Below are 7,476 nucleotides of genomic sequence, written 5' to 3' on the forward strand. Positions count from 1 at the left end.
GTGTCAGCTGCACCCCGGAACAACACCATCAGTGTTTCTGCGTGCTGACACTGGATGAAATCAGCCGGCCATTTGCTTTCATCCCACTGTCCCAGGACACCTGCCATTGGCGGCTGAGGGCAGAAGACTGTGACCCCGAGGAGATCATCACTGCAGTGGTGTTGGAGCAGTTCACTGCACAGCTACCAGAAGGGACAGTGGAGTGGGTCCATTGCCACTACCTGGTGTTGCTGGATCATGTGAGTGAGTTGGCGGAGGACCATCTGGGAGTGATTCCAGTGGCAGGTAGACATCCTGCCTCTTCTCTCTCTCTCTCTCTCTCTCTCTCCCTCCTGCCCTCCCTCCCTCCTTCACTTCCCCCTCTTTCCATCCCTACCCCATCCCTGTGCCATGGAAAGGAGGGCGGACCCTCCCAGCCAGATTGCCGAGCCCATGGTGTTCCCCCCTCCCTCACCTTATGTGTCTGTTGGTGGATTCCAGGTGTAATCAGACCTCAGTCCACCAAAGCCTGGTTCTTGTTGAGGCATTGGGGGGAGCACAACTGGTGAAGGTTTTCTGTGCACATGAGGATGTTCATGAATATCCACGAGTGTCCATTCACATCGTATTTTGGGGAACAATACATAGTGTACAGGTGGCAGTTGGCCCGCGCCTCACCCACCAACTGATTCAGTGGACAATGTGGCCGGGGTGTAATGTTTAATGGAGCATGTAGTAGTGGGCTGATCCTGCAGTAGTGTGTCACATGGAGATCCCAGTGTGGCATTGTCTGGGAAAGCACTCAGTGCGATATGGAGAAATGGGAGCAGCCCACCCCAGTATTTGTCTCTCGGGGATTCCCTTGAGGATTTCCTCTTTGCTCAAACACAAGACAAGACTCTGCATCATGCTTTTGACTGAGAGTGGTCAATGGTCAGACCCTCCAGCCAAATGCAACACTCTCCTTCCTGTAATTCATGATTATTAAAGATAGGTTTTACTGAGTGATGCAGGACACTCAGACACATGAGGAAATAACCCAGTTGTTAATCCCAAAGAACTCTAGGGAACTAATATTCCATGTGGCTCAATGTAACCCTATAGCCAGACACTTAGGTCAGGATAAGACACTAGCCTGAATAATGGCCCAGTTCTATTGGCCAGGGATTTGGGGCATGTCCATAGGTGGCGTGTTGCATGCTTCAAATGCCAGTTGGTGAACCTGGTGGCCACTCCAAAAGGGTCCTTGTGCCCTCTTCTCCTATTTGAGACCCCCTTTGAAAGAATTGGTATGAATCTTGTCAGCCTGTTACATCAGTCGGCACGAGGATATTGTTTTATTTGTCTCCTAATGGACTATGCAATGTGATGCCTAGAAGCAGCCCCACTGCGTAACATTTGGCAATATGACAGAGGAACTGTTTAAAATTATCTCCCAATGTTAAGGGTGGTGAAGGTGTGGTAAGATAAGGATCCACAAGCAGAACACAGACAGTAATCCAATAAAAAAAGGTGATTTAATCCAGGGAAAAAGGGCATGGCAAAAAGGTGAACAAATGGGACAAAAAGAAATGGCAAAATAGTCCAGGTAAAAAGAGACAAAAAACTTGACAAAAACACAAGGCAGACAAGGACAAAAATGCAAGAGCAAAAAAAAAAAAACATAAACAAGAAGAAAACCCTAAGTGCAAAAACCATAAACTAGAAAAATAGCTTGAGAAAAAACCATGAAATGCAATAAAGGCATAGAAATGGTTGGAATAGCTAAACGAGACATTCTGGCAAAGTCAGGGTCTGAGAATGGCCTTTATATAGGCAGGGGTGGAAACCAGGAAGTGAGTTGAAGGTGAGCTGGAATTCACATCCTGGATCCGGATCCACACTGGTGTGGGAGATCCGTAATATGCGGAGTGGATATCCGGGGCAGAGCATGACACCAAAGTCAGGACTCCCAAAGAAATCCTGACTGACCAAGGCACTACATTCATGCCATGCACACTTTGTGAACTTTATGAGTTATTTGGGGTTAAATCAATCCACACCAGCATTTATGAATGAATGAATGAATGAATGAATGAATCAATCAATCAATCAATCAATGAACCCTTTCTTATCACTGTTACCAGTGAATTTGACCATCAACCTGTCCATACAGAGGGGGAACAGGACAGGAAGACAGGGATAAAAGAAAAGGAAACACAGTAGTAACATGAGGAGAGAGGAGGAGAAAAAAAACATCCCCAGATTATGCTCCTGTCAGGAGTACAGTGTGGGAACATTAAAAAACCTCAGCACATAAGCACACACAAGTATATTTCCAACACTTTACAACATGAAAACACGGGACTTGAGGGGGGGAAGGGGGGCAATCAGGGGTGGGGGTAAGGGGTAAGGGGGGAGGGGGGAGGGGAGGACGTAGAGGTAACCCAGCACAAGCAAGCAGCCGTCCGCTCCTGCAGCCATTAGGGCGCTGGTCACACACCTGCTTGTCACACTGGGGGTGAAAATGGCGCCCACAGGAAATTGGGGAAGGAATGTGAAGAATGCGAGAGTGTCTCCCAGCAGTGACCTTCAGGGGGAGATATTATCAATTCCATGCTTTTTTAGTTTAGAAATTCAATGCGGAGAGAGTCTCTCAAAAAAAGTATAGGCAGACAAGATGAGAAAAAGAAGCACAAGCAGGGAAAAAAAGGAGGGAGAGGGAGAGCAGAGAAAATGCGATCACCTTCCGTGGATGCACGGAGAGAAAAAAAAATCATCACACTCAAACAGATGGCCTGGTCAAATGGTTTAACCAAACTCTTAAAAATTGATTCGTAAATTTGTCAATGAAAACACATAATTGGGTAAATGGCTTGAGCCCCTGTTATTCACAGTTCCAGAGGTTCTGCAAGGAACTCCACAGGGTTCTCTGCATTTTAATTATTAAACACTTGCAGCATTTTGGGAAGAGGGTAAACAGAGCTTTTTTCACCTTTGCTGAGAGAGTGGGAGGTTTTGCCAGTCTCCGCCTACCAATCATTTACACATCACCACTGAACAGTCTCTGTGGATATGAATGTGAAGTTTGTACTTTTACAGACTGCTGAATTCTGCAATCTCTGTGGTGCCTCTCTGGTCTGTTTGATAGGAAACCGAAATTAGACTGACAATATTGCGATGGGGATCAGCACCATGGACAGCACCTATTTCTTATTCTAATCTGAACACTGGCACTCATGAGCTTTATTACATTTATTACATGTATTAACCCAACAACATGGTGAGCCTCATCATTTACGTCCTTGGGCTGACATCTTTTGCAGTATTATTCTAATGTTGAAAATCATTATATATTAAACGTGATTCCTGACTGTCACATTTCTCACAACAACTGAAGCTATGATTTCTCTTGGGCTGAAGATGGAAAAGATTCCAAGCAAGTTTTCAGACATCAGAAGTGGACATTGATGCTAGGTGTATAATTGCTTTAAAATCCAACAGCATATAACTCCAGTGTTGCAAATGAGTGCATCAGTAAAATTTCACTTGATTTGACTGTCTCTTTTTACACCTTTATTACTTTCTCTGCAATCAGAGGAAATGTAATGGACCTCATTTTCTAACCACCATACACCATGTGAAATCACCTCCTGAAAATGGGAATAGCACAGACTTTGTTTCTATTGTAAACTTTTCCTTAATTCAGCCATTCTGCAATGGCCTGACCCCTGATCCTAGAACAGAATGGAACAATGGACCGGTGCATTGTGGTGCTGAGGAACTTGCAGAAGTCCTGGGTTCTTGCAGAAGATGTGACCAAAGCACAGACTTCAATGTGGCAAAATTTCTAAGCCTTGCAATACTAATACATTTACTCAATCTACAAACTCAATGTTTTATGATTTTGGATTTGCCTGCTGTCTTTGTTGTGGATGTTTTGACACTTGACCCAAATATTTCCTTCTGAACTGTAGATCAATTGTGCAGTTCAATGCATTATTTTTGTGCAGTTGCAGAATGGGAATCATTATTTTCATAATTTATTATTTGCTTTCTTTTGGTACTAACACTCACATGGTGAAGAGCTGCACTCTGTGGATGATGTCATGTCAGATATCACACTACTAAACTCAGATAATTGTATATTATACTCCTGTGAAGTCTTTTTGTTTAACTTATCAATAAGTTCTTCTGTTTTTTCAGCTGGCCATGACAACTTAAGCCCCAAAATCTGAAACAGGAAGTGATGACAAAAACCAGATGAACCACTCAGATAACCAGCGTGCAGCTCTGAGCACAGAGAGCTTTGACAGTTCAGTCAAAGCCCCAGAATCCACCGTTTTTAAAAGGATCAGTTATCAGTTCTTATCAGTTCTCTGGAGTGGATCTCAGTTCTACACCTGTGTTTACACTTCACCAGTCAGACTGAACTCTCACACAAATGAGCCATGGCCTGAAAAACACACCAAGTCTGAAAGCAACCTCACCTTCTTCCTGTTTTTGTGTTTTGCCTGTTTTTTCTATGTAACGTCTAAATGTGATTCTCTGCACTTTTATGATCTTGCATTCATGATTTCATTCTTACAAAACTGAATGACAGGCAGGGGTTTCTCTCTCTCTCTCTCTCTCTCTCTCTCTCTCTGACACAGGAAGCTCAGTAAGAGTAGTTCAGGTCACTGCTGATCTCAGATCAGTTTAACATCGTAGTGGTTGAATCATCAGACTCATTGAAAACAGTGTAACTGACCCTGAATTAGATAATCACACACACACACACACACACACACACACACACACACACACACACACACACACACACACACACACACACACACTGCTGCAGAATAAAACCTAACATAAGACATGACTGTGTTTGTTTCTTTTTCAAAATTGCAAATTCCAGATTTGCCTTTAGTATTTATTATAAATGTGATCCCAAACACACACTGATTATCTACAAACAAGTGCACATTATAAAGCAGTCAAGTGAAGTAAGTCAGTTTGTGTGTGTGTGTGTGTGTGTGTGTGTGAGAGTGTGTTTAGTCTGATTTGACTGCAGGTTTCTGAAGTGTGTAAAAGACTTCAGTGTGACAACAGAAATACGCCATTACACTCCTCTCACACTGATGTACCTGAGAGACTTGACTTTCAAACTTCATTTAATACAAATTGCTTATACATGCATACCATGTCCTTAAAACAAAGTCTTTACCAGTATTTAAAAGTCATTAAAAAATAAAAGAGTAAAAATGCAGCCTAAAATAAATAAATAAATAAATAAATAAATAAATGCACAACTCTGATAAAATTAACACAGTTAATCAGGCTGCAAGTCCTCTAACAGGCTGTTAAAATTAAGTGTATCATCCTCCAGATAACACACAGCATCTTTATAGCACCATATCCTCTCAAAAGCCCCAAGATCATTCATTTCACTGTAAAAACGAAAATCAATTAAAATTCTTGATTTCACCAACATCATAAAAACCATTAAAATATTGTAACCTGAGTCAAACTCTATTTTATTTCGCCTACTCACATAAATAGCCATTTTGGATTGTCCAATTAAAAAGTTTAATAATTGACATTTAAACCTGTGCTTCTGGCAATATTTAAACCCTAAAATAAAAGTTTCCATTAAAAAGTTTTCATTAAAACCACCAAATAACCTTTCTAAAAGGGTAAAAAGAGGTTTCAGTCTCACACATTGCATGAAAGCATGAAAAATGGTTTCCTTCATTGTGCAAAAGGGACACTGTTCACTTACACTAGGATTTAAAACTGAAATAAAAGCATTAACCGCCACTGCCCCATGTAAAATCCTCCATTGTAAGTCCCCGCATTTCTTAGGTAATGGTGACTTGTGAAAGACCCTCCATTGTGGTTTAACCTCCTCAGTGATTTGTAAAACAGCACGCCACGGAGTGTCAATTCTTTTATCTAGGTGTTTTTTGTTCATAGCCAGAACACATAGTTTATACAATACCTTCCCAGAGGCAAGGTTACAACCAAGAAAAAATATGGGCTCGGATTTAAGTAAAACACCTGAGGAGTCATCCCAATTTGCAGTTACAGTAAAATTAGGAAATACATCAGAGTCATTTGGAGACAACAAGCCCACAGAAAAATCGTTCAACTTATTTTCGTCTTCTGTAAAGAACCCCTTCCACTTTCCAAGAAGATGCTTTATCATTCGTAATGACCTTACTCCTAATTGGTTAGCCACTGGATTCGCATTTTGAAACAAAGGACCTGCTAAATTGATCAAGTCATTCAGGGTGAGAACTTTAGCCTCACAGAGAACTCCATTGAGGGCAGGAAAAGACTGATCATGTGAGAGGTCTAATATGGAGCCACTGATCAAAGGTTCTTGCAGTAACCAAAAAAGAGATGTAGAGCTCATAGTCCTCCCAATCTTGAAAAGACTCCATACTTTAAAAAGGTTCCGATAAAAAATAGGAAATTTCCTCAAGTTCAAACGTTTAGGGTCCATCCAGAAAAGTGTCTTATCGAGCCCCAGCCCCTCAAAAGTGCGCAGAATGACACAAGTCACAGCTTCCCAGCTGCTCTTTGCAGTCCCACTCAGCAGTCTCTGTATGAACTGTAGACGAAAAGCAGCCGTCCTGCTCTGTAAATGAACCAACCCGTGTCCCCTTTCTTCTCTGGGTAAAAACAAAACACTTTGTGGCACCCAGTGTAGGTTGTCCCAGAAAAAATTAACCAGAACAGATTGAATTTTTGACAGCACAATGACAGGAGGGTCTATACAGGCCAGCCGGTGCCAGAGGGATGAAGCAACCAGGTTGTTTATTATAAGTGCTCTGCCTCTATAAGACAATTTATTAATTAAAAAGTCCCATCTACCAAGACGACCTTTCACTTTCTCTAAAACACCTTCAAAGTTTTTCAGCATAAAATCATTATTCCCGATAAACACCCCCAGGTATTTAAAACCTTCTCTGTACCAATGTAGATCCTCAGGTAAACTGGGTGGACCATTCTTCCAGTCCCCCATCAACAAAGCCACACTCTTTCCCCAATTTACTTTAGTAGAGGATAGCAATTTAAAATCATTAAGTAATCCCAACATGGCATTCACATCCCTCTGGCTCTTAACAAGAATAGCCACATCGTCAGCATAAGCTGATAATTTAAACTTAAAAGTGCAATTTGGAAGCATTACACCTTCAACCTCATTTCTCAGTTTAATCAAAAGTGGCTCTATCGCCAAGGAATATAACATCCCAGACAAGGGACAGCCTTGTCTAATACCTCTAAACACTTTAAAAGGGGCACACAAGTCACCATTAACCTTTAGTATGCTTTCAATGTCACGATATAAGACTTTTATATATTTAATAAAATCAGAATTAAAACCAAATGCGGCCAAGACATTCCATAAATAGTTATGCTCAATTCTATCAAACGCTTTCTGATTGTCTATTGAGATAAGTCCAAAATCTAAATTTAGACGCCTTCCAACATCCACAATATCCCTAATGAACCAAATGTTGT

Source organism: Neoarius graeffei, chromosome 3 (assembly GCF_027579695.1).
Source record: "Neoarius graeffei isolate fNeoGra1 chromosome 3, fNeoGra1.pri, whole genome shotgun sequence".
NCBI lineage: Eukaryota > Metazoa > Chordata > Actinopteri > Siluriformes > Ariidae > Neoarius > Neoarius graeffei.